This window comes from Desmodus rotundus, chromosome 3 (genome assembly GCF_022682495.2).
Source record: "Desmodus rotundus isolate HL8 chromosome 3, HLdesRot8A.1, whole genome shotgun sequence".
Taxonomy (NCBI): domain Eukaryota; kingdom Metazoa; phylum Chordata; class Mammalia; order Chiroptera; family Phyllostomidae; genus Desmodus; species Desmodus rotundus.
The window spans coordinates 95,110,548-95,136,953 of record NC_071389.1 but is presented as its reverse complement, the minus strand read 5'-3'; the positions used below and the strand labels follow the sequence as shown (position 1 = coordinate 95,136,953).

The window sequence follows — 26,406 nt, the reverse complement described above, 5'->3', positions numbered from 1 at the left end:
TGGGAAAAATGGATAAATTTCTAGAAACATACAATCTTCCAAAACTAAATCAGGAAGAGTCACATAATCTGAATAGACTAAAAACAACTCATGAAACTGAAATAGTAATCAAAAACTCGTAGCAAACAAACATCCTAGGCTGGTTGGCTTCACAGGCAAATTTTACCATTTAAAGAAGAACTAACCCCTATCCTTAAACTATTCCAAAAAAAGCTCAAGAGGAAGGAAGACTTCTAAACTATTTTTTATGAGGTGAGCATTATCCTATTCCATAACTAGATAAAGACACTATAAAGAAAGAAAATTATAGACCAATATCCCTGATGAACATAGATACTAAAATCCTCAACAAAATATTAGCAAATCGGATCCAATAATACATTGGAAAGATCATACACCATGACAAGTAGAATTTATTTGGGGGATGCAAGACTGTTACACTATTCTGAAATCAATAAATATGATACATCACAGAAAGGAAATGAAAAATAAAAATCACATGATCATATCGATACATGCAGAAAGAACATTTGATAAAATTCAGTACCTGTTCATGATAAAAAATCTCAGAAAAGTGGGAATAGAGGGATTATTCCTCAACATAATAAAGGCCATATATGAAAAACATACAGTCAACATCATGCTTAATGGGAAAAAACTAAAAAACATTTCCCTTAAGATCAGGAACAAGACAGGGATGTCTACTTTTACCACTCTTATTCAACACAGTACTGGGAACTCTCGCCATAGCAGTCAGACAAGAAGAAGAAATAAAAAGCATCCAAATTGGAAAGGCAGAAGTAAAACTGTCATTATTTACAAATGACATGATAGTGTACATAAAAAAACCCTGAAGATTCCACCAAAAAACTATTAGATCTAATAAATGAATTTATCAAAGTAGCAAGATACAAAGTTAATATTCAGAAATCAGTGGTATTTATACACTAATAATGAACTATTAGAAAGAGAAACTAAAAACCATCACATTTGCTATTGCAACAACAAAAGTAACAATAAGTTACATAGGAATAAATTTAACCAACAAGGTAAAAGACCTGTTCTTGGAAAATTATAGAACATTAAAGAACATTAAAGATATTGAAAAAGATATAAAGAAGTGGAAGCATATATTGTGTTCATGGATTGGAAGAATTAACATCATTAAAATGTTCATATTGCCCATAGCAATCTATAGATACAACATCATTCCTATTAAAATACATTTGACATATTTCATAGACTTAGAACAAATATTCCAAAGTTGGGAACCAAGAAGACCCCAAATAATTTCAGCAATCTTGAGAAAGAAGAACAAAGTTAAAGGTATGGAAATGCCTGATATCAAAATTGACTACAAGGCCACTGTAATCAGAACGGGCTGGTAGTGGCATTAAAACTAGACATATAGGTGAATGGAGAGAATAGAGAGTCCAGAAATCAACCCACATCTTTATGATAATTAATATTTGACAAGGAAGGCAAGAGCATACCATGGAGTAAAGACAGTTTCTTCAATAAATGGTGTTGGGAAAATTGGACAGCTACATGTAAAAAAATGAAACTAGACCACCAACTTACACCACAAACAAAGATAAACTCAAAATAGGTAAAAGACTTAAGTTAAGTTGCAAAACCACAAACATCCCAGAAGAAATCGTAGGCCATAAAATCTCAGACATCTCTTGTAGCAATTTCTTTGCTGAGACATCTCCTAGGGCAAGGGAAATAAAGGAAAAGATAAACAGATGAGACTGTATCAAACTAAAAAACTTCACAATGAAATAAACCATCAACAAAATAGAAGGGAATCCACTCTATAGGAGGACATATGTGTCAATGATACTTCTGATAAGGGGTTCATTTCCAAAATATATAAAGAACTTATACAACTTAATACTAGGAAGATAAACAATTCTAAGCAGACACTTTTCCAAAGAGGACATTCAGATGGCCAACAGACATGAAAAAATGCTCAGTGTCACAAATCATCGGAGACGTGAAAACTAAAACCAGATGAGATATCACTCCACAACTGTCAGCATGGCTGTGCCATCAATAAATTAACAAACAACAAGTGCTGGCGAGGTGGTGGAGAAAAGGGAACCCTTTTGTACTATTGGTGGGAATGCAGACTGGTGCAGCCACTGTGGAAAACTGTAGAATTTCCTCAAAAAATTAAAAATAGAACTGCCTTTTGACCTAGTGATTTCACTTATGGGAATGTATTCTAATAATCCTAAAGCACTAATTAGAAAGAATATATACACATTATGTTCATTGCAGCATTATTTACAATATCCAAGATTTGGAAACAGCCCAAGTGCCCATCAGTAGATGACTGGATAAAAAAGCTGTGGTGCATTTACACAATGAAATTCTATGCATCTGTAAAAAAGAAGGAAGGAACTCTTACCTTTTGCAACAGCAAGGATGTACCTGTAGAATACTATGCCAAGCAAAGTAAGCCAGAGAAAGACAAATTCCATATGATCTCATACATATGTAGAATATAATAAAAAGATAAACTGAAGAACAAAATAAAACCAGAGGAATGGAAACATGGAACAGACTGACAGATCTCAGAGGAAAGGCAGGTGTGGGAGACTGGAAGAGTTAAGCCAAAGAACACATATGCATACACACACACACACACACACACACGGTCCAGGACACAAATAACAATGTGATGAGGGCTAGGGAGGAGGTGGCTTGTTGGAGGAAGGAAAAGGGTGGGGGAAATGGGTGCATCTATAATAAACAATAAAAAAATCTATATTACACAACTCTCTGTTTACCTCCCCAGCCCAGCTGACCCCATCCCCTTTTCCTTACTGCTCTAATTTCTATCTGGACTGCAAAAAGCTCTTCTGTCTAATTTGTAAATGAGTCAGGGCATATAAAATGCTCACTTCCCCTTGATGGGTATATACACACACACACACACACACACACATAAAACATATGTATCAAGCATTTGCTAAATGTCCAGGCACTGTGTCAGATGGAGTGATTTAAAAGAACAATACAACAATCTTATCTTTCATGATTCTAATATTTAGCAGTGGAAATACCTATTAAAGTTGTCTTTGTGGTAATTGTGTCAGCCAGGAATACTCTATAATTAAATCAAATTGATATTCATTATTCATATTTCTTAGTCATGTAAATATTCAAATATTATAATTAAAGTATCTGTATCTCATTTTCATGCTCAGTAAGTGAAAATCCTGTAACAGAAAAAAATCACTGATCCCATATTTATTCACTCACCAAACATCTCTCATGAGGCACACGTTCAGACCTAAATATATTAGTGACCACGCCATTTATTTATTACATGCTGTTAATGACAGGCTATCGTACCGCAGTGGTAAAATAGTGCTCATCTTTATGTTGCCTCTCACTCCAGTGTGCATTTGCTCACTTTATTTCTGCTCCTGGTAAATTTAAATAAAAGCTTTTTTCCCTTTGCTCTACAAATGTTTGCAGCAGCTACATCACACTGACTTAGCACAGCATTAACTACAGTACAAATATACACTCTCCACACTGCATTTTGAATGAAGAAAATGTTTATGATCTCTATCTCAGAAACACTAAATTCATTAGTCTAAAATTATTTAAAATGTCAGATGGGTTTGATTAAAAATATCTAGCTGGAATTTATTTCTGAACAGTGCAGTTATTACTTTGAAGTCAAAAGAAAAGAATACACTCTACCATATGTTCTGTTTTGAAGTTAAGCCATATACAGTTACTGTGTTTCCACTGCACTGTGGCCTAAAGAAGCATTTCTGACACTGTTGCCCTTCTCATTTTAGTAAAACTTTTAGCACCAATTCTACAATGACCCAAGATATCACTTCTAAAGGAAAACAACTGAGAAGCACGTGCCAAGATGAATGTAATTTTACTATGTGTTACTTTTTGACCCTAGCATTCAACGCAGGCAGGTTATATATGAAAAACACATTTCTAGATGCTCAGCATTTGGGAGAAGTGACTGAACACTAGAGAAAACACGAAGTTGAACTATTTTAAATCTAACTAATTTGTTGGGTAAAATCTATTTCTCTAAACCTGAAATAAAGGGATATAATACTAGAGTCATATGTTCATTGCTCACAATGTAAACATGTTCTATTTGTCTTTGAAAAGCCAAAGACATGAAATCAGTGGTAACATTTCCTCCCTCCACCCTGGAGACTTGGGAGCCCTAGTCAGAGCTGGGACAGACCAATGAAGAGCCCAGAGTCTGGGGAATGAAAGTGTGCTACTGTGCTTATGAGACTGGTTAGAGACAGACACAGAATGAGAATATAGGTTTCCTGGCCAAAGCTCCCTCTCTGGTTCTGTCTTGTTTTCCTCATTCAGTGATGGAAAGAGACTGAATATTTAAAATCTTATAGAAACATAGTTTACTGGCAATATCCTCCTTGTTATCTAATGATACTAACTAGATTAGATCATGGATTTTACTTGTATTTTAAAGTTCTGTAGCTGAACAAAACCCTGTAGAAATTAAGAATGGGAGGCCTTAAGAATAAAATTATTATTTTCCATTGTAGAGTATATAGAATTATTCCAATAAAGTTAAAAAATTTGAGGAGCATAGGTGGTTCTCTGTTTAAAGCACAATGTTGCTGAGGGTGGCCCCAGGGCAGATCACCATGATTGGCATCCTGGACATGTGGGCAGCACTCCCCATGGGCACTGTGCATGCACAGGAAATACACTGGCAAATGCCGGAAATCTGGGTCCTCCATTTGCCAGCACTGGGACCTGGTGCTACTTAATTAACCTCTGCCATCCTCAGTTCCCTCGACTGTAAAATGAGAAAAGTAATTACTCTGAACATCTCACAGGGTAATTGTGGGGAAGGAGAGACACTGAGTATAAGGTGGTGTACAGCTCGGAATAGCTAGTATGATTATGTATGTGTCCTTTCTTCCCACTGGTGAAGATAGCACAGAAGCTAGAGAACAATAACATTTTTCAGTGTGTGGTATCTGGTGTTGCCTCTGAACCTTTACGGATGTATGAAAAATGCAACTTCCTGGGGTCTACCCCAGACATGCTGAACAAAACCTGAGGGGCAGGGCCCATAAGCAAGCACCATAGAAGCTTCCTTCTGACTGTGTGGCCTTGAAAGGGCTGCTACTAAATGAGTAAAAAGCAGACATTAGTGAGAACGGACACTGCCTTCAACATGTGCCTCAGGTAGCAGTGTGGCAGGAACCCTCAGACTGGCCACAGATGCCATCTGACCATAACGTCCTCATTCCTGTCACCTCTACCGAGCCAATCTCCACCACACGTTACTCTCTTGAGAGCGCACGCAATGCTGGGCACATGTGGACAAGCCCTGCCAGGGCTGTGTTCTCTATGCAAAAACTGGAGCTATCGCTCATGATGAACCAGCTTAGCCCTGGTGTGGCTCAGTAGGTTGGACATCATCCTGCAAACCAAAATGTTGCTGGTTTGTTTCCCGGTCAGGGCACATTCTTGGTTTGCAGGCCAGGTCCCTGGTTGGGGCCTTGGGAGAGGCAACTGATTGATGTTTCTCTTCTTCTCTTTCTCCTCCCTTCCCCCTCTCTAAAATAAATAAATAAATAAATAAATAAATAAATAAATAAATAAATAAGGAAAAAAAAAAGAACCAGCTTAGTATCCTCCTCTGGCATTCCCTGGTCATTTCCTAGACTGTCTCATCACTGCTTACATACCTATCCCTCCTTCAGGTAGAACCTTTAAATGACCAATGACTGGCACGTATTTGACTTTAAATGCTTGATGTACAAAAAAATGAGTGAAAGAAAAAATATAGTATCACATAAGTTTATGTTTAAGAAACTTAAACATAAGTTTCTTCATTTTTTAGCTGTAGCAAAGTGGGCAAGTTATTAAACCACAGATAAGTTTCACTGCAAGACTGAGGTAATATCATGCTGCTTAGCCAGACTTTAAGAGAATTTTCATTAACCTGTACATGAAAGTCAATTAATGTATTGCCAGCCACAGATATGAAGAACGTTCATTCTCTTCTGTTTTTCTTTTTTCATACATTCTAATGAGTTCTGTAACGGCCTACAATAGCCACAGCTTGTAACAAATCTTCCAAAAGGAACCTCTACATGAAATTTCATTCCTACTCGGTTCTTTGTTGATAAATGTTTTACAATTGGCTCTCAGGGAAGGGGGTGGGGGGAGGAGAACTGATTTTTAGCCTTTATGCATTTCCATGGTGTAAATAGTTCCATCCAGGCCAGTTCAAACTACCAATGTGATGAAGCTAAACACAGAATTAATTGGGGAGAGATGAGCAGAAGCCCATCATACCACCATATTTGCACCACACAGACACAGTATATGGGGACAATATGAAGACAACAGAACAAAATGTAATAAAATAATTACGTAGTTATGTTTTTTGAGAATTTACTGCCTTGATTCTTAATATAATTTGATAATTGGCCCACAAAATTCCTGAAAACTTACAAGCCAGCTCAACACATCACTATATCTCACCCCATTGAGAAAATGCTGACTATACAAGGGTATAATTTGAGGGCCTATGGTTTTCCGGCCTGATTAGAGAAATTCTTCTGCAGGACCCTTTGAAAAGATGCAGAAAGTATGTACTCAGACTTTCTACAAGGGTGAAAGTCTATGAAAGTTCTATGAAAATAGAACAGCCCACGTCTGCATGGCACATAGCACACAGCACGTGTGTGCACAGTCCTGCTCGACAACAGCCTTGGCTGTGGAGTGCAAGGTCCGTAGTGCTCCGTGTGCTACCCACACCCAGCCAAGTGAGCGGCGACAGTGAAACTGATTTATTGCAGCTCTCCTCTCCGGGATGCCATTATCGTATACATTTGCATGTCTTTGTTTTTTATTTTAGGTTCATTCTAGTTATAAGACATCAGGCTAAGATGTGACAATGTCGAGTATCCATGTCAGACATCTGACACTCCCACTTTACACATGAAGAAATTGAGATTGAGAGGAAGACATTAAGTTGGCTGTAAGTAAAGAGACGCGGACCGGATGCTATGACTTATACTTTTAAGAAACCACTTTGCTCTTCAAAGCCCTTAAAATACTATACAGTATTTTATTAGCTTACTCACTTGTACAGACACAGACTGATTTCCAAAAGATAGTAAGATATTTGTGACTTACAAAATTTGGTTTGCATCCTGCTCAATTCTGGAAGTGAGATTTAATGACTCTGGCTTGCATCTGCACTAGGTTGTCTTTCCAACAACAGAGGTGCCTCGTTTGAAGACTTGCTCAGTAGTGGAAGTGTAGGAAGGACGTTTTAGGGGTTCATTTAAACATAAGAACAACCTGTGAGTCTGGTAACAGTGTTGCCTGAATTTAATGATGAGAAACAGAGGCTCCCTGAGGTAAGAAGCCATTAGACATCGCTAGGGCCAGCAGGTGCATGTGACTTACACAGTCTCACAGGACCCCACAGTCAGCAGGGACACTCTTGGTTTAAGGCTTTCCTGCCGCTCTTTGAGTCTGTGTTATAAGTGAAGTCCTATGGGACAATGAAGCCTGTGTGTAAGCACAGCAGATATGTATGATATATATGCAGTATGGTGTCCACCACTCTTTAATGCCCCGTCCACATATAGCTACAGCATTTGGGATAGTCCATGAGAATAGAATTCCAGTGAACCCATAGTGCATGGGAGTTCAGCAGGAGTCAGCGTGAGGACACTGAGCATATTCCTCTGCAGCCAAGTGGGAGATCTGATAGCCCCCAGGGGCCATGCTTTCTGTTAGGACCAGAACTTGCTTCCAAAGCCAGCAAATAAATAAATAAATAAAAAAGAAAAAGAAAAAAGAGGGCAATGGTGTTTTCATAAATACACTCAACGAAGGATCCCGATGGTGTCTTTTTTCATTTCCCTGTTAGCGATCCACATATGCTTGAAAATGATGACTTAGAAGGAAAGTCCCTCCTTATCAGAAGATGAAGATCGAGTGTCTGTAGAATGCGCATATATCATGAAATATGATAAAAAGAGCTGAGTTAGTTTTGAGCCGTCGTTCCACTGTTCTGCTGAGAACAAAATACATAGGCATGTGCCAGCTATGAAGTGCATATTGTGTAACTTTGGTGATTCTTCATGGGAGTTAAGTGCTCTTATATTTGTTTTTATAACCAGCTTAGCCCAATATAAGGATGAACAGTAAAATGCATGCTAATAATTAATTTTTCTTTTTTATTTTCTTAGGACAACGTTGAAAACAACATAATCAAGAAAAAAAAAAGAAAGGGAAAAGCATTTTGTTTATTACCACTAAGAGTATTTTTATTCCTGCTTTTTGAACACTAGGCCTATTTTAGTTTTGCCTAGGGTCCTTCAACCAGTCCTGGGTGCCACACAGCTTGTTAGTGGCAGAATCAGCACCTGAACCCAGGCTGACTGCAAAGTGCCTTTGCTTTGACACCATCTGATTCAGCCTCCCTTTTAAAGCAACAGGGTTCACATAGTTTCAGAACAATTTTGTCATTATTCTGCTGTCAGCAATCTAGATACCTGACAATTAATTGTTTATTCCCTTTGACTTTTCTTGTTTTTTTTTTTTTTGCTTTCTCTTAATCATTTAAGCTGTATTGTCTCCATTCACTAAGTATTCTTCCTTGGTGCCAGAAATATGTAACTCTGTTACCCAACAGTATATCGGCAAAGCCTACAATTTGAGAGACAACAAGTGGCTAAGTTATTTCTAAAATCCTTAATAATAACAAATAAATGATGAGTTTTATGTAAATTGAAAGTTTTCAGCTTCTTTCCGCAATGCTTAATTACCTCTATAACCATATATAGTAGGTGTAATCTTTGAAAGTGTGGACTCTCTAGGAAGAAAAAAAGAGGGATAAAATGAGCATGTGGCCGCTAAGCAGGCATTCTATTTCAAAGAGGGCTTGCAGTTGAATGCCAAGCCATGGACTAGAAGCAACAGATTAAAATTCTGTGTGGTTTATATCAACAATAAGTCACTTCAAGGAACACGGTATTATAGAAGAAGGTAAGCAGTAACAAACAAGCATTTATAAGGACCACTAAAAAGAAGGGCCAAAAAACATTGCTAGAAATGTAGCAAGTCCATTTCCTTCAATGACTGTGTTGTGTTCTAATAATAATAGCTATTGAATACAAATGCCACCGTTGAGCCAAGCACAGATGTGCTTAGTACATAAAAATAGTTTGTCAAAAAAAAAAAAAGAACCAGATCATTTACTCTCATTTTACAGAGGAGGAAACTGAAACCTAGAATATGGTTAACTTTTTCTCATTTTGTTAAAGCAAAAAGAAGGAAAAAAAATCACAGACCTAAATGTAAAATGCAAAACTATAAAACTTCTAGAAGATGACAAGAAAAATGTCTGAGATGTTTAACATTAAATGATGCCTGCTGGAAAGTGAGAGAAAGAACAGTTAGCCTGTTAACAGCTCTGCGCAAACTGGCAAGAGGTACTCACATTCCTACTGTAGAACTTTGGATTAACTCCCAGGTGGCTACTTCCAAAATTATCTAAAGAGAATGACCAGACACCATTGCATCCCAGGTGCTTCTGCTTCTTGCTTACACTCAAACTGTCCAGACTGTTGCCCACAACAAATCCTAAGGAGCAAGCAAGCACTCTTCCTTACAGAGTGCACCTACCCCAGAACTAGCTCTGCTGCACCTTCACCCACTCCGTTATTTATTGATAATATAAATTCTTTCTAAATAACTTACAACTCTTTCCCTTTACTTACTTGATGTATAAGAGTTCTCTCCAACTCCAGGATAGCGGCATGCTTGTCTTTTCACCTTGCCATGTGCTGGTGGCTTAGACTTTATGTCCCAAGTCATTTTCTTGCTAGCAATGTCCTAATAAATCCTTTCTTTTAAAAATACTTTCAGTCCTGGAAGTTAAAATTTATGTTTAACAAAGATAACATAGTAGAAAACCTAGATGACTTTGGGAACACTTTTTAGATACAACACTAAAGGCATGATCCATGAAAGAAATAACTGATAACTTGGACTTCATTAAAACTAAAAACTTCTGCCCTCTGAAAGACAATGTCAAGAGAATGAGAAGACAAGCCACAGACTGGAAAAAAAGTTTGGAAAAGACACATCTGGTAAAGGACTGTTATCAAAAATGTGTAAAGACCTCTTAAAACTCAACAATCAGAAAACAACCTGATTGAAAAATGGCCAAGATCTCAACAGACACCTCATCAAAGAAAATAAATGAGTGGCAAATAAGCACATAGAAAAGGCATTCCACATCATACTTCATTAGGGAAATGCGAATGAAAACAATGCAATATCACTACACACCTATTAGAATTACTTAAATTCAGAACATTGACAACACCAAAGGCAGCCAAATTGTGATGCTAAAGGAGCTCTCCTCTTTCAGTGCTAGAGGGAATGCAAAATGGTAAAGCTACTTTGGAAGATAGTTTGTTGGTTTCTTACAAAACTAAACATCCTCTTATAAAACTCTAATCCACCAGTCATACTCCTTGGTATTCATCCAAAGGAGTTGAAAATTCATGTCACACAAAAGTTTGCACACAGGTATTTATAGAAACCTTATTCATTATTGCCAAACCTTGGAAGCAATCAGGATGTCTTTAAGTAGGTGGATGCATAAATAAACTAGAGTGTATCAAGAGACCAAATCAAGAGAATGGAATATTATTCATGCTAAAAAGAAAAGAGCTAGCTATCAAGCCATGAAAAGACATGGAGGAAACTTAAGTGCATATCACTAAGTGAAAGAAGCCCATCTAAAAGCTTACATATTGCATGATTCCAACTATATGACATTCTGGAAAAGGAAAACTATAGAGACAGTGAGAGATCAGTGGTTGGGGGAGCCGTGGAGGGAAGGGATGAATAGTTGAGCACAGACGATGTTTAGGCAAGTGGAAATACTCTGTATGATATTATAATGATGGACACAAGTCATTAGACATTTGTCCAAACCCAGAGAATATGGAACAATAAGTGAACCCTAAGGTAAACCATGGGCTTTGTAACAAATGCACCACTTTCTGGTGGGGATGTTGTTAGATGGAAAACTGTCCATGTGTGGGGGCAGAAGGTATGTGGGAAATCTCTACATGCTTTGCTCAATTTTGCTATGAACCTAAAATCCCTCTAAAAGTTTTAATTAAAAAAAGGGAAGAAAAAGAGAGAAAGAATAAGTCACACAAATCTTCTCAAAGTGGAGGCCCTGAAATTCCAGTCTGTTGACTCTGGAGCCCATGTCTCTTCTCAGGCTGCCTTTTGCAGTTTACAAAGAGTTTTCACCTGTTGTACAACTCAGAGCCATATGGACTTCAGATTAAATTTCTAATTCTGACCTCAGTTACACTGAAAATAAACTTTGCATAGGTCATAAATTTTTAGCATCTGAAATAATAAAATAAACATCTGTGTACAATTCCTAAAGGAAAAAGAACTGTCCTGAAAACCTTGGGCAGTGCTTCACTAGTACTTGCTGCTAATGGTCACATGCATACATGTGCAGAGAAAGGGATGGGAGACTGGATGCTGAAGAAAGAAAGGTGAGGAGAGAATCCAATGTTTTAAAAAAATGTCATCAATCTAGTATCAATGTAGAGTTTGGGAGCTTATGTGACAATTATAATAAGCCAACTTGCTTTCATTCTTAAGAAGGAAATTTCTAATCTCAGAATGTTCCTTCTATAAATTTCTGGTTCTATGTATGTTAGTTATGGCGTAAGAACACGAAAAGAAAGTGCAATTAAAAAGCCCTATTAAATACACTGTTTGTTGAAGGAGTTCCATTACATTCTGCGATAGTTAGTAGTCAGACAAAAAAGTAGATGGCTGGTAACCCATTGCTAGGTTGCCACAAATCTGTGACTACCATGCAATAAGTTTCTTTCATTCAACAAATATCTAAGGAAGGAATCTGCTAGCCTATGGGGACACAAAGGTGAATTAGATAAGCTCCCAGATGTAAGAATTTGGGAAGAAGTGTTGGAGAGGATTTAGGGGTGATAACCAGAATATTCACAAATACAAGACAGGTATCCTAGGAGATAAAAACAGCACTGAGGAGGTCCAGGTGAGGGATCTCCAGACTCAACAGATTGAGCCATCTGGAAGGGCACCTTTCACCAAGTGCAGCCAGTGAACAAGGGGAAAGGCATCGGACTCTGGCTGGTTCCTATGGTACAGAGCTTTACCTCTTTCACTCAGATATTGCAGGAAAAATGAAACTTGGAGGACTTTGTTAATTTCCTCCAGCAAGCAGAAAACATCATTTCATCTTTCCTCCAGAAGTCCCCAAACAACAACTGCCTTTTGAACTCAAGAGGAACTGTTCCTGTCCTAGAAATCCTGCTGAGATTAGGAGCAGACGGACCCCCATCCTGTTTTCCAGGTCTGGGAGGGATGGGTCAGACAGACACAAAGTGCATACTACCACCCTTCATGGTGACAGGCATAATGCCTTCAACTCTTCCCTCCAAGTGAAAGGTGGGAAGATCTCACTTCCCAGTGTCTTGGATCTCTGGTCAAAAGTGGGGTCTTCAACACTGTCCATCAGGATTTTCCAGAACGATGAAGAACCCTGGGGAGGTAAGAAAGAATTTGGTTTTAAGTCCTTCTCATTAACTTAACTGATAGCTGACGTGCACACTGCATTCAGCAATGAAGGAATCCCAGGCTGAGGTTGAGGGCCCAGGCAGGAGGCCGCTCACCTTTGAGCCTGGGGGACAAATTTTCCTTTCGTTATTCATTTGTGAGACTATACTCAAGCAGACGTGTGTGTTGAGCCATGTCTCACTTTTACTGGGCTGACCAATACAGGGTCCTGGAGTGACTGCGGGGAGGCCTGTCTGCAAAACAGCCAGTGAAAGGAAGGCAGGGAGAGCGAGCTCTGTATAGACAGTCACATGGGGGGGGGCACTGTTCTCAGCCATTGTTTGCACAAGGGACTTTTCCCATCAGCACATAGTGAGATCTTCCCTACTTTTCATTTGGTTGGGACAGTTGAAGGCATTAGGCATATCACCTTGAAGGATGGTAGTCTCCCTTCTTAGGGGCCCCAAGAGAAGGGCTTTCTTTCCAAAGTAAGAATAAGGACAATTATTTTGGTGTGAAAACTGAATGCTTGGTAGTAATTCACCAGCATGGCCTGAAATGTTAAAACTTCTAACTACTTCAGACATTCATGACATGTAAAAAAGGTAACTGTAAGATTTCTTATTAGATCCTTATTATTTGTTACCGGTTTCTGGGAAATCACAGAATTGCCAGAGAGTAAACCTTCAAAGAGTCTAAAGCAGTCAAAGAAAAGAAAACCAAACAAATAAACAAGCAAAACACCAACACTATTACTGTAGGCCCAGACCAAATTTACCTCCCTCCCAAAAGCTTGGGATCCATTTGAAACCAGTTCCTATACCTGAGGATTATGAGTTTCCTGAAAAGTACAGCATAAATTGGTGGGTTGGTTTTATCACAGAATTAGGCCTTCCTGGCTGGCAAGAGAATTCTAAAACATAATAATGGAATTTTCTAACCACATCCAGTTATCAAAAACCTTGTCCAGGACAACATAATTAAAAAGTACAGAAAAACCAATGGACAATACAAACCTTATTAAGCTAACATAGCAGGACTCATAAGGAAAATTAAAAGGGCTTGAGGGCATGCAGAGATCTACAGTAATTAAAAAAAAATGAAATAATTTTCACAGATTTTCAAAATGTAGTATAAGTACCAACAATACCCTGATGCCCTGGGACCCAAGCCTGACTTGTCACAGTAGACTGAGTTTTCTGACTTAAAGAGGTTCCTTTGCCTAGTGTGTGACCCAGCGATGCAGGTGAGCCAGTGCTGATGTGGAGACCCCCCACAACCTGGGAGGCAGTGGGTCATGGGACAGAACTGCCAGAGCATCACTGTCAGCAGCACAACTGTGAATAGCCACACACACAAAGTCATTAAAATCCACTTAACTTGATTATGACAGTGATTTAAAATTATTTCCATGGGTAAGAAGAAATCCAGTTAGGTTCTCTCTTCACTCCCAAGCTGTCCCTGGTATCTTATGCATATGTAAACAGAGCAATAAAATTGTTTGATACAGCCCTGGCTGGTGTGGCTCAGTGGATTAAACTCTGGCCTGTGAACAGAAAGGTCGTGGGTTCAGTTCCCGGTCAGTGCACATGTTTGGGTTGTGGCCGGGTCCCTGGTTGGGGATGAGGTGACGGATCGATGTATTTATCTCACACACTGATATTTCTCTCTCTCTCTTTCTCTCTCCCTTTCACTCTCTCTGAAAGTAAATAAACAAAATCTTTTATAAAACTGTTTGATATGTATTTGAACTTGGCGTGCTTTCATTAAATTCCTGCAATGTTCTATTTACCACTGAGAATCACTAAAGTTCCCTAACTTCAACCACGGGTAACATTTAAAAAAATTCTATTCTACTATGGATTCAGAGCAAGGGCAAAAGTCCCTTTAGTTATAGACACAACCCAGACATGTCCCTATCTCTAACTCAACCTTTTTGGAAGACCACAACATTAAAAGAAAACTCTCTTAGATTGTGGGGAGATATACACAGCATTTAGCACTCCAGAGGATGTGAATCCAGGAAGGTACTTGAAAATGCACAAAGTTCCACATAAAGTCTGATGACCCCAAACACAAGCTGACCCTCCTCTGTCCTTGGAAGGTCCATCTCAGCCCTGAAAACTGTCTGCTGCAGAAAGCACTGGGAGAAGGAGGTCACTGTCATATCAAGACACCACACTGAAGGGAGGCACAGCTCCTTCCCTAGGCTTTCAACTGACGGTGTGTGTGAGCTTCCCCACCTGCACGTTGGGCCAAGGCATTGCATTTACAATTCTTCCTGCAGAGTTAATATTTCGTATTCTCCCTGGTCTACAAGCGCCTTTCTAAATTTTAGTGTCTATTCATAGGTGATTTGTGGGCAGGCAGAAAAGAAGGCAGCACAACAAAATGCTGCTGAGACTATTCACTGTGGACGGGTCTTAATTATCACACTTGTGCTGACAATGTATGTATCTCTAACTATTAGAATTTGATAAACTTTTATGAACCCAAGACAAAGTGTTTTTATAAACTCTCCCAAGACAGATCCTACCTAATTTACTTACTAATTACTTACCAATTACATGTACACCTCACTTCTGAATGCTTTAAGACATGAACAAAGATGCCCAACCACATTTGTAATAATTATGATAGGAAATGTGAATTTTAGGTTTTCTTGGTGAGATTCACAAATGACAATGAATTGTTTAACTTTGATTTGATAGATTCTGTGACTTCAAGCACTTCAAACTGCAGAACCTACGGATGACACTGAGGATTTACTGTACTAGCAGTTAGGTAGTCAAAGTTAAATGTGCAGCCAATTTTACCACAGGTGAATTATATGAACAAGAGTTCATTTCTTACAGCATCCCATCAATGTTATAACAAAGCACGTTGAATGAAATGAGGATATTAGAGGACCTGCTATAAATATGTTTCTCCAAAGTGATTGTTCACAATTCTAAAGGTAACATAGCTACAGAGTAGGTCATCTGGTCCATGCTCCCTGGTCTTTAGAATGTCCTGTTTATAAATGGATCACTAGAATTGGGGGAAATGTATAGATGGGAATTCAAGTCAACAGAAATGCAGAAAAGACCTTCCCTCTCCCTTTATTTGGGGAGTGGAATAGTCATTTAAGTCTCATAGTACTCTTAGCTTCATTGATTCAACACTCATCAAGCCTCTAGTGTCTTGAGGTATGCTAAGGAGCTAAGGCACAGGGATGAGAGAGAAGCAAACAGTCCGTTACAATATACAGTAGTAAGTGCAACAATGGAGGTATGATGTTTTGGCACAGAAGAAGACCATTAACTTACCACGTGCGCACGTGTGTGTGTGTGTGCGTGCATGTGTGCGTGTGTGTTTGAGCAGAAGAGTGTTGCTGACAGAGGGAAAAGGAACCAGGTTCATCCTTAGATTCAGTCTGATATGGTCAGAAAAGAGCTTGAATATGGGAAAGTAGAAACAATAAACTGAGGCCCAGTGCAGAATCGCATGATGTTCTACGGCCAGACTGTGTCCTGTATGTAGTGGAGGGTGGCTGGATCATCCAAGGGGAACACACGTCAGATGAACAAGCTCAAGGTGTGGGATGATGACTGTCTGCCAGTAGGGAGAATGGGTGGGGTTTCAGGAGGTGAACAAGAGTAGATGGAGACATCTAGAAGACAAATTTCTTGTATAAAATGTCCCTCTGGCTTCTAATGGTGCAGGGCTTCCCTCCATTTTTTTTCTGTTAAGTATATGATAAACACTAGTAGCTGAAGCCCAAGCAACAACTTGCCCTCCAAGAACTGTAACTGTCCTTGTCTCCATCAGGAAAGAGCCTGGACAGGCACAGGAAGTATAAATGCATATTTTAAAGCCACTTACATAGCATCCGGCAAGGGTATGTTGCAGAAAAGACACTTTGTTAGGGGTAGCTGAGAGATACAGTTTCCTTGTGAGGATACAGAAACTGAGTCATGATACTCTCAATGCTATGTGTGAACCACGTCTGTCAAGCCTGCAGCTCCGTACCACTTGGTTCCATTTGTGTCTGGCTTTGGGTTTAAGCCAACTTCTTTGATTTTAGTAAAATTCTGAATTTATACAAATAATCTGAGTACATTGTATCTTTATTAAGTAATCTGGCTGTTATCCTTTTTATTTTTTAAATCACATTTCCATTTCTTACTTTCCTCCTATCTACTAAATTTTAAATACTTTCCAGCTTTTCATTATGTCCTTTTGAACTTTAGTTTTTGATACAGTGGAAATCTCCCTCAAAGCTGGTTAGTGTACTCCAACTACCAGGCAACTGATAGCCTAGACTGACGTTTTAGATTTTAGCTTTTACATTTTTATTCATTACTTCCAAATTGCAATGCAGAAATTCTCTATGAGGATGGAAACTCTAAAGAATACACATGACTTTAATCTTCCATGTTCTGCTGAATTTTTCTAGCAGCTAGTTCCTTAAAAACATCTCCTAAGAAAACCCAACTATATAATATATCTTGTAGAACTATTTATGTATCAGTGTCCACTTGCAATATTAATATATTCTAAATTCATAATCCAAAAGATAGAAGTTGCAAAGTGAAAATAAATTCCATTAGTAAAGAAAATTTAAAGTGTATATTTTTCATATAAATGTTGTATGTTCAGTCTACTTTTTTAAATAAACTGGAATATATTAAAATATGTCTTCAAGATTTACAGCATAATGTACTAGCTTTTAGTACATTTTAAAATTTATTTTTGATTCTGTGGCTGTAGTGAACTGAAAGGGAGTGCTATCGCATCCAACCATTGGCAAAACTAAGCACTTACGTTTAGTTTTCATACAGCACATGCAGCATGAAAGTTCCAATGGTGAATAAATATCAAACTTTTCTACTTTAAGAGCACAGTCGTTTTCATACCTGACTAATTCTGCCTTAACCCTTATTTTGTTTGAACTTGAACGGAAGCAAGTGAAACAGAACTAATGTATTCTATTAGAAATCAGTCAGCAGTTACCTTTGGAGGAAAACTGACCAGAAGGGACTTCTGAGATGATGGTAATATTTGTTTTTTGACCCTAGCTAGTTACACAGGTATATTTGGTTTATAAAAATTCATCAAACTTTACACATACGATCTGTGCACAGTTGTCATTAGAGAAGGATCTAGTGTAGCAATCGTCTGGTTTAGAAATATAGTTGAAGGAAACAGGATACCTAAAGTAGTTGCCCAAAAACCAGAGTAAAACTGAACCTTGGATAGAGTGACACTACTTCCTCTCTATATACATGGACACAAGACGCCCATAATTGATACAGACATGTTTAGAGAGAATGAAGAAGACACTAAAATTTATAGACTTGCTGGTGGGAAAAAGAACTGGAGGCTGGGGGGGGGCGTGTAGGGTAGGGAGGGTGAGGATGGCCTGTTCCCATGCACCTCTTTTCTCCTCTCAGATTCCCTTGGACATCATTCGCTTCTAGTTGGTGGACTACCGGGGAAAGGCAGGACACAGGCCTGCCTATCTTCCTGACTTGTGCACCAGCCTGAGATGAGTTAGTAAATCCTCATACAGCATCTTTGATTAGCAGGCTGGGGATAGCTAAGTTTGCTTCTCTGCATCCTTCTGAGATTCCAGAAGGTGGTTTGGGGGCTTTGTTCTACCTCTATCTTTTGTATTTGAGGTTGATGAAATCTATTATGTGAGCATACATGTAACTGAAAAGAATTATGTTACATGAAGGTAAATACAGTTTTGTGAATTAAAAAAAAATACAGTTGAAAACAAAAGACATGCTCCAGACTTATTTTGTTCAATGATATCCCTCCTCCAAGCACCTGGAGTTCAACAAATGCTGTGGCAGGAGTTTCTTTTGGTAAATTTGAACATCTACCTCCCAACATTCTACCAGGAGAAACAGTGGAGTCCACGACTCATCCCTGCTTTTCCTCTACCCTATAAACAATCTACACCAAATAAAGAGGTCATTCTGGTGTATGCAGGCAAATCAACTCCCAAGGGATTTTTCACCTTATCTCCAAAAAAATAGATGAGCTTACAAACTACACAGGATAAACCACGGGACTGTTTAAATACAGAATTGCATGACCAGTCCTTGTTTCTTATGCACAATACAAAAAAATATATAAAGGAAACAAAAACACACATGACATTCCTCCTATAATCCTGTCCTATGCTCACCTCTCCCTTGCCCCCATCCCCTCACATGACTTGAATTTTTACTTCCAAGAAAAGAATAGGTGGGCAAATTAACCAATCTAGGTATGCATTTCAGTCCAGCCAAGAAGGAAGGAATTCTAAGGAATGGCCCTCCTACCAAGCTGCTAGGGTCTGAGTGGAGCAGGCACCTGGCAGACAGCGCCTCCTGCTGCCTTCTACAAGGATCACATGGAGCATTTAGGGGTCAGCTGTGCACCATCTGGACCAAAAGTGCTGGCCATTATGCAGGATCAGTTTATATATATTTACACTCTAAACTCACCTTTCATCTTCAAATATGGTGTGGTAAGTTTAAGATAGATTTAAATTGGACATCTGGAAGGCAGCAGGTCCCAGGGAGGAGATCTCAGGTGAGTTTAGTTTTGCCAGTAAACCATGCACATCATGCTTTGATTATATGCACAAAACTTCAATTATAATTGGTTTATAGACAGACCTTGTAGGAACAACGAAGGCTCCTTAGTCTAGGATCCTTGTGATAGCCCTTAAAAGGCACATCATTTAATGTAATCTGAAGCTTTTCTTTTGACCACTTCTAGTTTTAAATCTAATACTATGCTTATCAGTCATGAACAACAGCAGCAACAACAAACCCCAAATAAACCACAAACCAAAAAGATTCATCATGCTCTTTTTTCATATGTATCAAACGGTGATACGTGGGGTATGACTGGGGCATGACTGTAATACAGTATGATATGTTTTAATTAAGTGGTGGAAAGTGTAGGGTGAAAAAAGTACAAAAAATATTTGGGTTTAACTTATGGAAGCAATCACATTATTTTAAAGCCACACCTTACAGACATTTTCCTATTCCCATCCAGGCAGTTTCTGAAACTCTCCCACCTGAAATAATGATATAATCTATTTAGTGGCACCTCTGAATGTTACTATAAAGCACCAAGTATTGAGCCAGGCCAATTAATTAATTAGTTCAATTCTCCTAGCTACTAATTTTGAACACCGGGCAGAGGAATATAGTTTGTAACTACACAGGGACTCAAAGAGGGAAAACTGCCCTTCGTAAAATGGAAATTATATATTGTACCTACACACATTATATGCATATTTATATACACACATAAATAAAGTAAACCATGTTGTACTTGTCAGGTTCCCATTTAGTCATAAATTACTAAAAAAATTTCTTGGGAATTAGAAGGTATAATAAAATAAAACTCTGGAGCTTATTGTCTTAATTCTTTTACCTAAAGAATAAAGTGATTTGAGAACCCCATAATTCAGGGCAACTTCAAATAGTAAACTGTTCTCCATCAGAGATATTGATTCACCTACAGTATTTGGTCAAATTCAGGTTGACTTGAAACATCTAGGAAGACTCAACCTCTCTCAATTCCACTGAATAGCTAACTAATACTGGATTCAGTCATTCTGGAAACCGCCGAAGGTATCCTGAAAATGCTGCTGTTATAAAGAACATTGATAAATACACACACATAGATACACACATTAATAAAAGTGTTCTCTCTCTCTATATATATATATCTCCTATTTATATTAAATTAAGATTTAAGTTTAAGCCCCAAATATCTTCGATTATCTTCTCACAAACCACATATAATATAGAACATATAATTCTCTCAGAGGTCAGTGGTCTGGTTTTGATTTTGTTACAAACAAATGGGAACCCCAACAGCTAATGTTTTGGTATCATAATTCAAGTTCTTACTCCTAATCACGAATGTAAAAACATATTAGTGCATATCCCTCTTGTATTTGTGAGTGTGTGTGTGTGTGTGTATAAGAGAGAGAGAGATAGAATACATGTTATTTTTAAAGACAGTCTTCCTTTTCATATTGGGATTTCTTATGAGATATAGTTTTTATGATTTTAAAATATAATTCACATAGCCAGATCCTTATTTCTAATTGTAGAATCAAATTCATTCATTTAATCATGCACCTATAGTTTCATATTGTAAATGGGTTAACTGTTTCATTTAGAAAACAGCCCACATTAACTGTATTTTTTTCTACCTATTTGTGGTCAGAGGTACAAATAGACGTTTTTAACATATAGAATAGTCATATGTTAAATATAGACTTATATTTCAGAAAAAGCATCACATACTTTCAAGGAAACTATTTCTTAAATATTACTGAATAGTGAAAGCTACTTGATTATCTAAGACATTTACTCTTTCCCAAGTTTAATTTAAAGCTAAGTAATTTTGGAAACCATGACAATTACCAACATGCAAATACCTCCACTTGAAAAATTTGTATAATTTGAACATAGAAAACCAATTGTTTTAATTTTTTTCCCTCAGGTTCAAACACTAGAAGCAGCCTAGAGTAGAATTTAATGTGTGAATTATAAACTTCTGAAAACAGAGACTTGTAATCAAGATATTCGGGACTTTTCTTTGCAGTGTTTTCCCCAATGATTTAGCCAATGTATTTCTCAGTGTCCAAAGAGACTACTTTCTGAGTTTGCTCTCTTTGCCAATCCAATAAGTCAAAGCATAAGGATAGTTTTCTCAAATCTTACCTTAAATTTTTCCTTGGAAATTTCACTTGCTATGAGACCATTCATATGAACCTGAATTTCATTCTAGTACTGACTGCCTGGATATTCCAAATTTCAGGGGCCATTTTTAAGTTGCTACTCAAGCCTCTTTCAGCTTCCAGTTTCTGGTAGATATGTAGGCATTCTGTCTACATGGCCCCCCTGCCATCCCCTTCCATCCTGTACAATCTTCCTGATCCAGTAGGCTTGGCCATGCTATGAACAAGTGAAAGCTCACAGTTACAGTTGTTCTCTGGCTCTGACATAAAGACAGGAGTAGTCATTCCTGTTCTCTGTAGACTCAGGTCTCAGTCTGACAGCATGGACTTTGGAGACAAAGGAACCCAGGTTCAAATCACAGCTTTGCCACTTTCTTACCATGAGGCTTTTAAGGAAGGCACTTCACCTTACTAAGGCTGTCTCCTCACCTGTAAAAAGGGGATGATAATATGTCCCAGGGTTGTGGCTAAGATGTACTTGGATAAATTAGTTGAGCAAATGGCAGGGTGCAGTGCATAGGAAGTTTGAATCAGTTGCTATTGTTCTCTGAGCTACTACTCTTACCTGTACTGTATGGTGTTTGAAGGGATGTCCAGCATGTTAACTAAAGGTTAATTCTTTTTTGAGTATAGAAATTAGCTTTGCATTGTGTCAGATTATATAATTATATGTTTCATGGCACCCCACCACCATTGGAGAGAATATAATTGAAGTCCTCATTTTATAGCCCTGAAGTTGAGCCCTGGTGAGGCCTAGACTTCTTCAGCACTGGTTCCTGCAGGAGCCACACTCCCTGGGACTCAGGCCTGCCAGGAGCTTTCCTTGATGCTGTGTTCTATGAGAAAGCCCAGTGCAAACTGCAAACCTACCCTCCATACCTCTTAGCTTATGAAAGCCAATGTCTGCCTTGAGTTCAGAATTCTTTCCTAGAGAAGACCACAGGAGCAGCAGAAACCAGAAGGGCCATGCACAGTTCTGTGCAAACAAACTCCCCAAGAATGAGATGCATTTCTTTGATGGTATTTCCACACACGAAGCAGCAGGAGGCACTTGATATTGTGGAGCCTGCGGGTGGCCAAATGAAGACAGTTGCTGGGTTACTGCTGGGGCCCAGCTTTTCCCAAGTGTCAGGTCTAGGACAAATACTAGGATCAAACCACCAGCTTCTGCAAAACCTTATGATGGCCCAATTCCTACCTCACACCCTTTAAAGGTATGGCTGCCATTTTGTCACAGGCTAGGTGGGTTCCAAGCATTTGAATTACTACTGCTCCCTATCAATTCTGGGGTGGGGGAGCCCCAGCCACTTGTAATTTCAGGTCAGGATGGGATTTAGTAAGAGGCAAAATAAGTCCATGTTTTTCTGATGCTTCTGTCTGTGCCTTATGTACTTAATGATGTTTATGAACAGATATCTCAAAAAGAGAAAGGAGGGCTTTCAGAAAAATGGTAGATGTGTTAAATTGAAAGTCTGATGTTTATTCGCTAACAGAGCTGGCCATCTGCACCACACACTGTCCTGGACCTTGGCATCAACCTAAGAACATTTAAAATTTCTGTGTAAATGTGTACCTTCTGGGTTCCAAAATTAGTATCTGAGTCTATGTAATTATTTTTCTTATAGTCAGTTGTGAATTTCACCTCATAGATCTTTTTAAGGAGAAGCTTTCAGGGCTTAAAAACTCAAAACCTAACAAACACCTACCATGAGGACAATATCTTTTGCTTAGACATTTAAGCAAGTCAAATAAAGTACTTCATTTAATTTAAACAATTAAATTTAGGATCATGAAACAGAAGATCTGGGAGTGGGAGGAACAAGCATACTTAAAGAGAAGATGCATATGTTAAAAAAAGACTATCATCATGTGTAAGATATTTTTATTCAGAAATATCAAGTGAGATACCAAATCTGCAAAGTAATTAAAAATGTCTCAAAGGACACATATCTCTAACTTTTGGGAAGAAACTCATTATTTGGAAAGGAACCCTAAACAGAAGTTGAAGAAGCCTAGGAATAAGATAGTCACTTTAGAGAAGACTTAAGCACTTGAGAAATGCTTGTATAAATTCTAGGCCAAGAGTATAAAATTTCAGTTACTGTAAACATGATCAGAGACTCACATACTTAAAACATCTTAGAAAGAAAAGAATCGTAGAAAAAAATTCAGGAACAAGTATCTACAGGAATTTCTCAGCAACCACTTCCCGAATTAACTAATCTCCCTGGCTGGCTACAAATCCTCCCCAGACACAATTTAAGTCTTCACCCTAGAGGAAACTCTTTCCCTCTTAGTTACCCTCATCAGAAACCAAGCATGGTTGATTACTCTTCTCTGCATAATAGATCCATTTATATATTTTCAAATATTAAATTATCTCAGTCTTGAACCCTCCAGTCTCAGTATCCTTTCTTTATCAAGACTTCTTGGATTGTGTACAACACATAATAGACTCACCCACTGCTGGTCTGAGCTCTGAACTCTCCACAGTCTCCACCTCCTCTCTGGGGTTCACAACTCCATTAGGAGCTGAGGCTTATATTATCACAATCTCTACAAGAGACTGAGCTCCAAACTCCAGAAGCTTCTAGTGCACCAAGCAAAAGGTAAAATGCTACAATTTTATCAATCGCAATACAAACTGAATCAAGAATTCAACATGTCTGAGTGCCTTTTTAAAACCTAGCTATAAAATTCAAGGCAATTCACCATTATTGAATATCTTTGGTTTATCTCCATTTTGATCACAATATCCATGTACTATTGTCAACAGTTTTTTCTAATTCATTGGTAGGGAATGGAAATCTTCAGGTGTAAACATTTGGGTTATGGGTTGCATTGCAGAAAATAATGCGGAAAGGAGAGTAGGTAAAAAATAGTTTCAAGACCATTCTTTTTCTTTTAAAAGAAGTGTTGATATTAACTTCACAACAAGTGAATGACATATAGCATTTTAACTTACTGAAATTCTTATTAGTCACAAATTTTATTTCAAAAGGGCAAAATACGTTGATCAAAGCTTAAAAAATATTTAAGTATCCAGTCATTTGCCCAAAGCTTTTTAAACCTGCAGAAAGTACTTAAAACACCCAACATGTTTCTTGCTCACCAACGCCACCCTCACGCCAGCAGAGTCCTCCAGTGCCCTGAGTCTCCGCGAGCACCTTCTGGGTTAGAATGACAACAGCACGGCGGAAAACAAAGATTTCAAAATACCATTTGCCTCTCGCCCGATTTTCAGCGTGACCAACAAAAATAAGCTCACGAAAATCCGGCCAGGCACTAATTTTCTCTTACAATGTTTCTCAAATTACAAAACAGTTTTGAAAGTTTGGCCTGACCAAACAGGGTGCTAGAGAGACCTGGGAGGCAGTCATAAAAGTCTCACTTGAATTCCTAGAAAGCACGCCGCTGGCTCTGGAAGGCAGCACTTGCTGGGAGCCGCGGCTTGCACTTCACTTGGTTCCCTGGCACCGTCAAATGGGAAGGTGGTGGATGTTCCTCTCCTTACCCAAATGCCTTAACGGTCCTCTCTCTACAACGGTGGAAAGTAAAACATCTCAAAAGCAGGAGTGTCCCCGTGCAAATGCGTAAAAATGAAAAACCTGGTGTTTAGGATCCTCAAGGCCCCTTCTGTCCCTAAACCCGTAGAGCTGAAAGAAAACAAGAAATCATAGAACGCACTTTAAGCTTTTTTACGAAGTGCCCTTTCGCAAGGCTGTGGGGTCGAGAAATACAATTAAAAATCTAGATTCCTTTCCAGAGCCAAAATAAAATAAAAATCACCATGAATGAGCCACAGGGGCAAAACAGCCCCTTCCCATAGTGCACACCCTCCAGTTAGCTCACCCTTTGCGAATTCCTTTTTCTCCCCCCAAATCACCTTGAACATTCTCTCCATACACACAGGTCAGGCTCCTCGTCACCGAGTCTAACTCCATATTGAACACCACACAGACTGCGGCGACACCGAGGAAGACGTCGCCCAACCTTGCGACCCCTGTGCCCTCCCTCACCAACCTTCTCCCGAAACGGTGCCTCGAAGCGCCCGGCACAGCGGAGCTAGGCGCTCCCTGGCGCGCGGCGCTGCAATCCCGGATGTGTGTGTCACATTTTATTCTCTGGCAGCCGCTCGGGCGCGCGCGCGCCACGCGCTCTCACACTCACACGAACACCACTGGAGCTGGGGACGCCGGCCCCAGGTCGCTGGACGCGCGCCTCGGAACCTGGAGGCCGCGGACGCCAGGGAGCTGCTGAGATTCTCCTTCTGGAGGCCGCCCCTTCCCGCTCGGAGAGCCTCCTAGTGCTACCTCCCGAGCCCTGAGCGACCGCGCTCGCGTCTCGAGCGGCGTGCGGGATCACCTCCTAGGGGCCAGAGCTGCTTGGAGCCTGGCGCCAGCCGCTGGGTCGCGGGTTCGCGCCGCCTCTGGACCGATCGCGGGCTGCAGTCCACACCGCACCGCGAGCCTCATTGTTCCCAGCAGCGCGGGATGGTGCGAGCGGCGAAAGGAAGCGGCGGGGCTAGGCAGAGGGGCTTTAAATCCCCAAGCAGAGCCTGCGCGCTCCGCCCTGCCCGGAGCTCCTTGCGTTCCCTCCGCCCAGCGCGGACTCCCTCTCTCTACGCCATCGCCGACATCCTCACCTCACTTGCCTGGGTTCACCTAAGCTGGCGAGCGCAGGGCACCAGGAAGTTGCGTTATCCGCTGTCAGCTCTTGGAGACCGGCTCCCTGCTGGCCAGCAGCTGGCCAGCACAGGCGGGGTGCACGGCGAGGCACTCCCCGGCGGCGCTCTGAGCCCTGCCTCTGGCACAGAGTGATTGCAGACTTAGGCTGCGTGGGGTTGCGTTGCTGCCTATAAAGGCATGCCTCTCCCAGCCGCTGCTGGCAGCCCGCCCTTGTTTCCCCAAAGGTTACCTGCACGGGCCCCGCCTGGCACCGCGCCTAGCAGCTGGGCGCAGCGGGCACTCAGGTCTCAGAGGCGGCAGGGATGCAGAAATATAAATGTA

The 26,406-nt window shown here is 39.7% G+C and overlaps 1 protein-coding gene across 1 annotated transcript in view; it reads right to left on the bottom strand.

Moving 5' to 3' along the window:
- Positions 1–25,815, bottom strand: part of ST6GAL2 (ST6 beta-galactoside alpha-2,6-sialyltransferase 2) — an 87,118-nt gene extending 61,303 nt beyond the window's left edge. The window contains exon 1 of the mRNA XM_053920817.1: positions 25,763–25,815. The gene's annotated coding sequence lies outside the window, so the exon portion shown is untranslated. The remainder of the gene's footprint in view (positions 1–25,762) is intronic.
- Positions 25,816–26,406: the final 591 nt, after the last annotated feature.